General features: G+C 45.1%; 1 protein-coding gene across 11 annotated transcripts in view; it reads left to right on the forward strand.

The window, feature by feature from the left end:
* Positions 1-12,140, forward strand: part of kmt2ca (lysine (K)-specific methyltransferase 2Ca) — a 537,383-nt gene that overhangs the window by 37,636 nt on the left and 487,607 nt on the right. The window lies entirely within an intron of this gene.

Here is a 12,140-nt window from a genome sequence, read left to right on the forward strand (position 1 = left end):
GCTTTGCCAAAGCATTTGGGTGGAGCACGTCTTGGTGAAATATGAATTTGCCAATCAAATTTGAGGGATGGTGGAAACTGCGAAGCATGTGACCTGAGATCTGTTTTTGAGCTCCATCCATGTTTTCAGTTGTGCCGTTTGGTGTGAAGATTTATCAAATGGCAGGATGCTGTTCTGCAGCTCTTGCTCATAAAAAAACAAGCCTGCAAATACTGGAAATGTACAACAAAAAACAGATTTAACCTTTCTACTGACGTATGAAGCACATTATTAAACATGTGCAACATAATGAGATCCTTTGAAGAAATGCCAGTGTAACTTTGGTGTGACAGAAAATAACACTCGACTCTTGGGTCTTTCTTAGAAGCCGCCTTAGAAAATTAATGGCACATTAGGAGGCCATTATGTCTATGCCCATCAAAAATATCTATTGCGCTAGTCCCACTTCCAAGCTCTTGAAATGCCATGTCTCCTGGGCTACAGACCAAGTGGATATCCAAGTATCTTAAACGAAAACATGTGACCCATGAAAGGACCTGCAAAATACAGATGAATTCTCGACAAAGGACGATCTGGCCACTCCAAGGGTACAGTGGTGCTAGTGGTGCCATCTTCTGATTAGATAGACATGCAGAACAGGATTTCAGTTTGTTCTCCAACAAAGAATCCATTTTGGGCCACCAACATACAACCTGCCTAAACTTCATTTTGAGAGGCATCTGGGTGAGCCTCATGGGTGGGACTCTTGATCCCCACAGTATGAAACCAGCCCGCACACTTAACTTGTCTTTGCGTCTCACATAAGGCTTCAAACCATCATCTTCTTTGAAAGATGGCCATCCTTGCAACATTAATCTTTTAACTTGTGAAAGAATAGGGTCTCTGTCCACTTTAATTTGTTTTGCACTGACTAGAGGTTGGGCAAGTCTCTGAGGACACAATACCTGAGTTGGCAAACCTGTTACAGGGAGGCATCTTAACCCTTACGAGTTAGCATTGCACTTCCCTGCCCTGTACACGATGCTGTACTGATATGCTGACACTGTAAGTGCCCAGCTGTATTCTTGCTGAGTCCATGGGTGGAATACATTTTGGCTTGCTGAAAAGGCTCATAAGTGGTTTGTGGTTGGTACATATGGTGAATGAACGACCATAAGAGGTACTGATTAAATCTTTTTGCCACAAAACAATAGTTAGGTCCTCTTCATCCAACTGTGAATACCCCTTTTCAACCTTTGTCAGCGTTCCAGATGCAAAACCATAGCAGCACGGTAGCATAGTCGTTAGCACAATTGCTTCAAAGCTCCAGGGTCCCAGGTTCGATTTCCGGCTTGAGTCACTTCTGCACGTTCTCCCTGTGTCTGCGTTTGTTTCCTCTGGGTGCACTGGTCTCCCACAGTCCAAAGATGTGCAGGTTAGGTGGGTTGACTGTGCTAAATTGCATTTAGTGTTCAAAACGGTTAGGTGGGGTTACTGGGTTACGGGGAGGGTGGAGGTGTAGGCTTGAGTAGGGTGCTCTTTCTAGGCCGGTGCAGACTCGATGGGCCTCTTTTGCACTGTAACTTCTATGATTCTATGTAAACCAGTGGCTTTTTCGGATCCGTCCTCTGAGAAAGTACTGCCACCACACCATAGGGCGAGGCATCGCATGACAAAATAAGTTCCCTGTCTGGCTCAGAATGGACTAGCAGATTTTTTTATTGTAGCAGCACTTTCACATCTTTGAAAGCTGCCTTCTGTGCAGACTCTCACTTCCATTTTATTTATTTGTATAGAAATAGGTACAGTGGAGCCAACACTGTAGACGGGTGTGGCAAAAACTTTCCACAATAGTTCAGAATGACACAAGTTTGGCTACATATCTGGGCTCCAGAGCTTTCTTAATCACTCAAAACTGTCCCTTCCACAGGAGATCAACCTTATGCAGTGATTCTGTGGCCTAGGTACTCCATGCTCGGAGCCTGAAAAATGCACTTGCTCTGCTTCAGACAGTCCCTCCTCTGAAAATCTTTTAAAAACTCGATCCAGGTTGCTGAGGTGTTCCTCCTCAGTCTTACCCGAAATTAAAATGTCACCTAAGCAGATTGCAACATGAGGAATGCCTCATGACAGATTGTCCATTGTCCTTTGGAAGATCGCCGGACTGGAGGATAAGCCAAACACCAAATGATTATACTTGAACAACCCTTTATGCGTGTTGATGGTCACGTACTGCTTTAACAACAGTTGTTGATAGGCCTGGCTCATGTCCAGTTTTGAAAACGTCTTGCTTCCTGCAAGGGTTGAAAACAGATCTTCTACCCTCGGCAATGGGTAAGCATCCAACTTGGAAACCTGATCAATGGTAAGTTTGTAATCCCTACATGTGCACAATACCACCGTTTTTAAGACGGGAATAATTGAAACTGCCCGACATGAAAACTGCATGCGCTCAATAATTCCTAGCCTTTCCAGCTGCTCCAACCCCTCCCCCACTTAGCCTTTCATGGTGTCGGGCACTGTTTTCAGTTTTTAAAAATGAGTAGCCTGAGGATCTACGAACAATTTAATTGTGCCCTTCAATGTACCCAGTTCGTCTTTGAAAACCGCAGGATATTTCTGACTGACGTCCTCTATCACTTTTGTGTGTTTTATCTCACCCCATTTCAATTGTAGAATTCCTACAGTGCAAACCACAAAAAGGCAGTCAAAACGCATTCATCTTAAAGTTAAAATTAATCTTAATATGTAAAATTAATGACTTCTGGTGGCGGCCATGAGATAAACGGTCGCACATAAGGTGGCCCCTGCTTGGAGATTCTGTTTGGCCCTTTTTGCCCGTTTAATGGGTGCTGTTTGGTAAGAAAAGTAATGTAGTTTGAAAGTTTTGGTTCCTCCTTTGGCCTGTGATGTCTGGAGTTTATAATATGAGGAACCAGTCAAATAAGGGGCCCTCGTCTGACTTGGAAGGCCCTCATGTTGCAGGAAGGCCCTCATGTTGCAAAAGGAAGAAAATGGCGGAGGCCCGTGTGTTGTTGTTGATTCCTCAGTGGACGACTGGTGGAATTTCTAAGACAAACAGTCCCCGATGACCAGGTGAAGGTGATATGGGACCCGTTCATGTAATTTTGGACCAGGTTGAACATTGACTGGAGGCGCACTGCTGAATAATTCAGAAGATGACAGTCACGGACCATAGTGATTGGATCGCTTCCTTGGATGCAGAGGTGGCGATGTTGGTGGAAGGGGCAGAAGATATTGAAATCCGAAGCTGACAACCTGGAAGGGGTGGGGGTTTGTTTAGTTTTTCTCTTCATTGAGGTAAAGAGCTTGAGGGCGGGGTTGGGTTTTCTTTGTTTGGATTTTGGGGGTTGTTCGGTGGGGTGTTTGTTTGGTGCTCGGGTTGGGGGGGGGGGGGCTAGGGCAGGCAGGGGGAGGAGTTGGGGGTAGATTGCTGGTGATCAAGGTTTCGTTGTTGATGTACTGGTTTGAGGGGCGTAGTGGTGTCTATCTTGGGTGAGCCTGGAGCCGATGTTAAGTGGGGCCCTGTTGGATTTCCTTGCGTATGGGATATGGCTGATCATGGTCGTGGGGGAAGTGGCAGAGGCCCCCAATCAGGCGGTTGCAGGAAGCTTCTTGTACAGGTTAGAGCTCGAGGACACTTGTTACTGCCCCTCTTTGTTCTCTTCAGCTAGGTTCTCCAAGCCAGTGGTGATAGCCTCACTGAGAATATGGAACCAATTCAGACAGCACTTTAATGTCGTTACTGATGACGATCTGTGGAAACCATAGGTTTGTACCAGCTGGGTTGACTCTCAAGTATAAAGATCTGGAAGAGGGAGGGGTTTGAGAGATTTAGGAATTTGTTCCTTGAGGTTTTCTGAGCTGGAGGAGCTAGTGGAGAAGTTTTTACTCCCGAGAAGGAATGAGTTTAGTTATTTGCAGGTGTGAAATTTTATAAGGAGCTCTCTTTGTTTCCTGGGTTGCCGGCACCTTCACTTAATAGATGAGGTGTTGTCTCTTGATGAGATAGGGGAAGGGAAGATATCAGACATATATCGGCAGATGATGGCAATGGAGAAGGCTTTGTTAGAGGAGGTAAAGGGGAAGTGGGAGGAAGAATTAGATTTGGTTTGGAGTGGTGGGGGGTGGAGCAAGGCTCTGCATAGAGTTAACTACACCTCGTGTACGAGGTGAAGTTTAATAGGGTTTAAAGTGATCAGTGCACGTATGAATGGATTCTTCCCAATGGTAGAGGATTGATGCGAGCGTTCAAGGGAACCGATTAACCACTTGCACATAGTTTGGTCTTGCCTTAAACTGGTTAAGTTCTGGGTTTCCTTTGAAACAATGTTGGAGATTTTGGGTGTTATGGTTGAGCCGTGCCTAATGGTGGTGATGTTTGGAGTGTCAGACTTGCCGGGGCTGCAGGATGGGAGGAAGACTGATGTTGTGGCCTTCGCCTCTTTAATAGCCCGGAGGCGTGTTTGGGGTTTTGGTCGGAATTCCTGCATTTGGAACAAAATTAAGTACGCCATTAGTAGATTGGAGAAAAGGCTCCACTTGAAGTGGATGCCATTCATTACCACCTTTAAGAAGCTGGTTGTTGTCAACAAATAAAGGGGGTGAGTAAGTGGGAGGGAGGGGTTTGGATGGGTGGGTGGGGGAGGCTGGAGTGGGGAGGTTCTGGGTTAGGTGGCGCTATGTTGGGATATTTTTATAAAAGTTGTATAAATTTGCAAGACTATTCTGTATGTGATTGAAATTCTTTTCTGAATAAAAATATTTAAAAAAAATGTAAAAACAATGAAGTTCAAAATACAGCATGGACTCAAATGGGAGCAGCTAGTTAAACATTGAAATAACAGTACCAGAATAGAATTAGAACTAATGGCAGTTAAATCCGAATATACATGGGTGGCAACAACTAATGCTGCCACAGCAGTTGCTGATGACATCAGCAGTAGATTTAAATAAGAAGATGCATAATAATAACATTCTATAATCGTATCTCCGCATACTTTTCTTCCCCCTTTGGGAATAGTGGAGAAGTGGTGGAAGGATTCACAAGCTGATTATCAGCCTGTTGAACCCTGTTATGATGTGAAGATTTTTTTTTTCAATAAATTTAGATTACCCAATTATTTTTTCCAATTAAGGGGCAATTTAGCATGGCCAATCCATCTACTCTGCACATTTTTGGGTTGTGGGGGCGAAACCCACGCAGACACGGGGAGAATGTGCAAACTCCACACGGACAGTGACCCAGGGCCGGGATCGAACCTGGGACCTCAGCGCCGTGAGGCGGTTGTGCTAACCACTAGGCCACCGTGCTGCCCTATTATGATGTGAAGATGCCGGTGTTGGACTGGGGTGAGCACAATAAGAAGTCTTAAAACACTAGGTTAAAGTCCAACAGGTTTGTTTCAAATCACTAGCGTTCGGAGCACTGCTCCTTCCTCAGGTCAAGGAGCAGTGCTCCGAAAGCTAGTGATTTGAAACAAACCTGTTGGACTTTAACCTGGTGTTGTAAGACTTCTTACTGAACCTTGTTATGACCACCTCCTTGCGTGGCAAACAACTTGTGGTGTTGGATTTAAATTCGGAGCTTCTGACTCCAGTAGGAACGCAACCACTACATCACAAGACCTCCTGACCCAGCTCTGAATGGTCATTTACATTCAAGTCATCCTCAGCATTATTACTGAGAGATAAAGAAGCATGAGTAATCACGTATCACAAATACTAGCTGATCAACTTTGGTATCTGTGATAAATTTCATATTGTGACTTCATTAGTTTCTTTATTTCATAGAACATACAGTGCAGAAGATGCAGATTCGGCCCACCGAGTCTGCATCAACCCACTTAAGCCCTTACTTCCACCTTATCCCCGAAACCCAATAACTCCATCTAACCTTTTTTGTCACTAAGGGCAATTTATCATGGCCAATCCACCGAACCGGCACGTCTTTGGACTTTGGGAGGAAACCGGAGCACCCAGAGGAAACCCATGCAGACACTGGGTGAATGTGTGGACTCCACACAGAGTGACCCAGAGGGGAATCGAACCTGGAGGTGTGAAGCCACAGTGCTATCCACTTGTGCTACTGTGCTGCCCAACTCGTTTTGGAATTAATTTCACAGCAAGAGGGGAAAAAAGGACAACTACTTGGTGAGAAAGTGGAGATGGTGGCACTGGAATGTCAATGGTTAATGTCACTGGAATAGTAATCCATAGACCCAGGCTAATATCCTCGGGACATGGGCTCAAATCCCACCTCAGCAGCTAGTGGAATTTAAATTCAATTAAGTAATTAGAAGCTAGTCTCAGTAATGGTGCAGTGAAACTATCGCTGATTGTCATAAAAACCCAATTGGTTCACTCATGTCCTTTAGGAAAGGAATTCTTTGTGTACCTGCTCTGGCCTACATGTGACCCCATAACCACAGCAATGTGGTTGACTCTGAAATGGCCTTGCAGTTACTCCGTTCAAGTATAATTAAGGATGCATAATGAATGCTGCTCTTGCCAGCGACACCCATAGCCTAATCAAGAGTAAAAATGAGTGAGTTTAACAACAAAGCCACCATTTACATTTTTACAATGAATCATAGGACCAAAAGGAATCACAAGGTCATGATGCGAAATGGAACTTGCAGTTAGAACTGTTTCTGAGTTGCTGTGTTTGAATCCTTGGCAGGTCGATAGGTTTAGCTAGAGGCAGAGAGGAATAATTTTATCTCTTGTGCCCAAGAAGGGCTGCAGGGATAAGCCTGGGAACTACAGACCGGTGAGCCTTACTTCTGTAGTGGTAAGTTGTTGGAAGCTATTCTGAGGGGCAGGATCTACAGGCATTTAGACAGGCAAGGGCTAATTAGGGAAAGTCAGTATGGCTTTGTAAGGGGAAAGTCATGCCTCACGAATTTGATTGAGTTTTTTGAAAGGGTAATCAAGAAGGTAGATGAGGGCAGTCTGGTCGGCTTTGTCTACGTGGACTTTATTGTGCCTCGGGGATCGGTGCTGGGCCCACTGTTAATTGTTATATATATCAATGATTTGGATGAGAATGTGGGAGGCATAGAACATACAGTGCAGAAGGAAGCCATTCAGCCCATTGAGTCTGCACCGACCCACTTAAGCCCTCACTTCCACCCGATCCCCGTAACCCAATAACCCCTCCTAACTTTTTTTTTGGTCGCTAAGGGCAATTTATCATGGCCAATCCACCTAACCTGCACGTCTTTGGACTGGGAGGAAACCGGAGCACCTGGAGCAAATCCACGCAGACATGGGGAGAACGTGCAGACTGCACAGACAGTGACCCGGGGGGAATCGAACCTGGGACCCTGGCGCTGTGAAGCCACAGTGCTATTCACTTGTGCTGCCGTGATTAGTAGGTTTGCAGATGACACCAAGATTGGTGGCATAATGGATAGTGAAGGTGGTTATATAAGATTGCAACAGGATCATGACCATTTGGGCCAGTGAGCCGATGAATGACAGATGGAATTTAATTTGGATAAATGTGAGGTGATGCATTTTGGTAGATCAAATCAGGGAAGGACCTACTCAGTTAATGGTAGGGAGTTAATAGAACATAGAACCTGTTGTTCTGGTGTGCTCCATGTGCCTATCCAATGACCGCTTGAAAGTTCCTAAAGTGTCCAACTCCACTATCACAGCAGGCAGTCCATTCCACACCCTAACCACTCTCTGAGTAAAGAACCTACCTCGGACATCCCTCCTATATCTCCCACCCTGAACCTTATAGTATGCTCTCTTGTAACAGCTACATCCACCCGAGGAAATAGTCTCTGAATGTCCACTCTATCTATCCCCCTCATCATCTTATAAACCTCTATTAAGTCGCCTCTCATCCTCCTCCGCTCCAAAGAGAAAAGCCCTAGCTCCCTCAACCTTTCCTCATGAGACCTATCCTGCAAACCAGGCAGCATCCTGGTAAATCGCCTTTGCACCCGTTCCAATGCTTCCACATCCTTCCTATAGTGAGGTGACCAGAACTGCACACGATACTCCAAATGTGGTCTCACCAGGGTCATGTACAGTTGCAGCATAACCCTGTGATCTTAAACTCAAGCCCCCTGTTAATCAACACTAACACACCATAGACCTTCATGACGCTATCCACTTGAGTAGCAACCTTCAGAGATCTGTGGGCATGAACCCCAAGATCTCTGTGTTCCTCCACATTCCTCAGAACCCTGCTGTTGACCCTGTAATCCACATCCAAAGCTGCATCTTTCCAAATGGTCATAAATCCTACCTTCAGGACCTTTTCCATTAACTTACCGACCACCGAAGTAAGACTAACTGGCCTATAATTACCAGGGTCATTCCTATTTCCTTTCTTGAACAGAGGAACAACATTTGCCACTCTCCAGTCTTCTGGCTCTATCCCTGTGGACAGTGAGGACCCAAAGATCAAAGCCAAAGGCTCTGCAATCTCATCCCTTGCCTCCCAAAGAATCCTTGGATATATCCCATCTGGCCCAGGGGACTTGTCGACCCTAAGGTTTTTCAAAATTGCTAATACATCTTTCCTCAGAACATCTATCTCCTCCAGCCTACCCGCCTGTATCACACACATATCCTCAAAAACATGGCCCCTCTCCTTGGTGAACACCGAAGAAAAGTATTCATTTAGCGCCTCCTATTTCTTCTGACTCCATGCACAAGTTCCCACTACTGTCCTTCACCGGCCCTAACCTCACCCTGGTCATTCTTTTATTTCTCACATAAGAGTAAAAAGCCTTGGGGTTTTCCTTGATCCGATCCGCCAAGGATTTCTCATGCCCCCTCCTAGCTCTCCTAAGCCCTTTTTTTTAGCTCATTCCTTGCTACCTTGTAACCCTCAAGTGATCCAACTGAACCTTGTTTTCTCATCCTTTCGTATGCTTCCTTTTTCCTCTTGACATGAACCATGGTTCCCTCAAACAGCCGTTTCCTCCCAGCCTGACAGGGACATGCCTATCAAGGACACGCTCTCCCTCCTTCCCTTCTGAGCCACAGGGACGGACTCAGTACTGGAGATCTGTTCACCGTGGCTTACCCCTGGTAGGTCGTCCCCCTCCACAGTATCCAAAGCGGTATACTTGTTAATGAGGGGACAACTACAGAGGATCCCTGCACTGACTGCTTCCTCCCAGCCCCTCTCACATCTATCTTGATTCTTCGGAGTAACTACATCCCTGAAGCTACTATCTATGACCACCTCTGCCTCCTGAATGATCCAAAGTTCATTCAGCTCCAGTTCCCTAACGCGGTTTCTGAGGAGCTGGAGATGGGTGCACTTCCCACAGGTGAAATCAGCAGAGACACTGACGGCGTCCCTCACCTCAAACATTCTGCAGGAGGAACATTGCACGGCCTTCCCTGCCATCCCCTCTAGACAGCTCCTCCACAAACCACCTTCTGGATACAGTGACCTCAATGCACTGATGCAAATTTTCCCCGCAACAGCCAATCAGCGGCTCCGCTCTGCTGCCCTCTGCTGGATGCTTGCCTTCACTTGAACACCGAGGATGTCTTGCTCAGGTACACTTTCTGGATACAGTGACCGCAATGCACTGATGTAAATTTTCCCCGCCACAGCCAATCAGCGGCTCCGCTCTGCTGCCCTCTGCTGGATCAGGCGGGTATGATTTTGTCTTTTAAAAAGCAGTTGGACAGTTACATGGACATGGTGCGTCTAAAGCAGGGGTGGGCAAACTTTTCCGTGCAAGGGCCACATTCAGAAATTCACAATTCACAAAGGGCCACATAGTATATTAAGTAAAATAATTACTTCACCCGGTTATGATTCTGGGCGCCTCATATAGAACATAGAACAGTACAGCACAGAACAGGCCCTTTGGCCCTCGACGTTGTGCCGAGCAATGATCACCCTACTCAAGTCAACGTATCCACCCTATTCCAGTAAGTAACCCAACAGCCCCCTCCATTAACCTTAAAAAAAAATTTTATTTACAAAATTTTTTTTTTTTTTTAATGACTTGGTGGGCCGCAGAAATACCTTTGGCGGGCCGCACGCGGCCCGCGGGCCGTAGTTTGCCCACCCCTGGTCTAAAGGGATGTGGCCAATTGCGGGAAAGTGGGACTAGCTTAGTGATAGTTGGAGAGAGTTACAGAACAAAAAGATCTAGGAGTACAGGGTTCATAGCTCCTTGAAGGTGGAGTTGCAGATGGACAGGGTGGTGAAGAAAGCATTTAGCATGCTAGGTTTTATTTGTCCGAAGAATTGAATAAAGGAGTTGGAACGTCTTGTTGAAATTGAACAAGGCATTGATAAGACCACCCATGGGAATACTGTGTTCAGTTCTGGTCATCCTATCATAGGAAGGATATTGTTAAACTAGAAAAGAGTGCAGAAAAGATTTACGAGGATGCTACCAGAACTTGATGGTCTTGAGTTATAAGGAGAGCCTGGATAGGCTGGGACTTTCCCCCCTCGAGCGTAGGAGGCTTAGGGGTGATCTTATAGAGATCTATAAAATAATGAGGAACATAGATAAGGTAAATAGTCAACATCTTTTCCCAAAGGTAAAGGAGTCTAGAACTATGAGAGCATAGGTTTAAGGTGAGCGGGGAGAGATACAAACGAGACCAGAGGGAAAATGTCTTCACACACAGGGTGGTGAGCATCTGGAACAGGCTGCCCGATGCAGTGGTAGAGGCGGGTATGATTTTGTCTTTTAAAAATCAGTTGGACAGTTACATGGACATGGTGGGTATAAAGGGATATGGGCCAAATGCGGGCAAGTGGGACTAGCTTAGTGATAGAAACTGGACGGCATGGACAAGCTGGGCCAAAGGGCCTGTTTCCATGCTGTAAACATCTATGACTCTTTTCCATGTCTTTCTCTATGAACCTAATAGTTTAGGAAACAAATGTGTTTGATTATACACACGGCTTGCATTTACCTGTACAAAGACGAGTGCCTCACTGGGTGACTTGACATAATGGGAACCAGACTGGGGTCAATTCAGACTGATACCAGGGAGGAGGAAAACCATTACAAGTTGGATCATGGTACATTCACAATTTGCAGAGGGCTTTTGGGGACAAAGGGTGGTTTGAGTGATGGCTCAATTAAAATGAGTGCAAACTGCTCCAGAGCAGGATTGGAAATCCCAGTATATCCTTAAGAGAGCAACTGAGGAGAGAAGTGAAATGCCATTATGCATGGGGCTAAAATTAATCCGTGAAATTGAGTTATTTTTGGCAGATTGTACGTGATGAAGATATGATGTGTGCTAGTTTTTTTTGAGAAATAGGGGTATTCTATTTGTAACAAAAACGCAATGTTGATGTTACGAAGCAGGCCTGGCAGGATTCGTAGAGAGTGTATTCCATCGCTGATCATTGTCAGTTGATCAATGTTTATGGAATTGTTTTTCTCATCTAGAGTAGAACATGCCCACAATTTAAAACTTTAGCATCCACACGCACAGAAAGCAATAGGTCAAGGAAGTTTGTTTTCAACTGCATTGCTGTCCCATAAAAATTGGAGATTTATCAGCAACCTCCAAGTCACAAACCTCTTACAAAGCTCCATTCCTTTAAATCACAATGCATCTGCTCTACTTTCATTCCTGTTTTGTAACCTACCCTAAGTTCTGTGTATGAATCACATGGACAGAAAATTAACTGGGGACTGCTCTAATATAATACTCATTAATGGCTGCGCTGACCCAACAATTCATGATTAATTATTACTTTCCAATGATTCACTGGAGACCATGAAAAGCTGTATTGAAAAATTATAGGAATATTTGTTGTCTAAAAATGCAGATTTTTCCCTTGTGGAGAAAATGCAGATTGTCGAGGGTTGGTGTTAACTAAATCTGATATGATTTGAAACACTGGAAATTCAAGAAAACGCTTTCAAAGTTTTAAAAAACGTAATTCTCCCTCCAGGTTGAGATTGGAACTCTCCTCTATTCTGCCTTCCCAGTTCACTCTGGTGGAAACCTTTATTATCCCTCTCTGAACTTTCTGATGAAAAACTGGCCTTTGTTGATTCACCCTTACTCCTCTCCACCAGGGACCAACCAATGAGTTGCAAGATCTGGAGTTCCTATCATAGTTAGGTTTTCTCCTTCCCAGAGAAACAGCAGAACCAATGAGAAACTACAAG

Source organism: Scyliorhinus canicula, chromosome 5 (assembly GCF_902713615.1).
Source record: "Scyliorhinus canicula chromosome 5, sScyCan1.1, whole genome shotgun sequence".
Taxonomy (NCBI): Eukaryota; Metazoa; Chordata; class Chondrichthyes; order Carcharhiniformes; family Scyliorhinidae; genus Scyliorhinus; species Scyliorhinus canicula.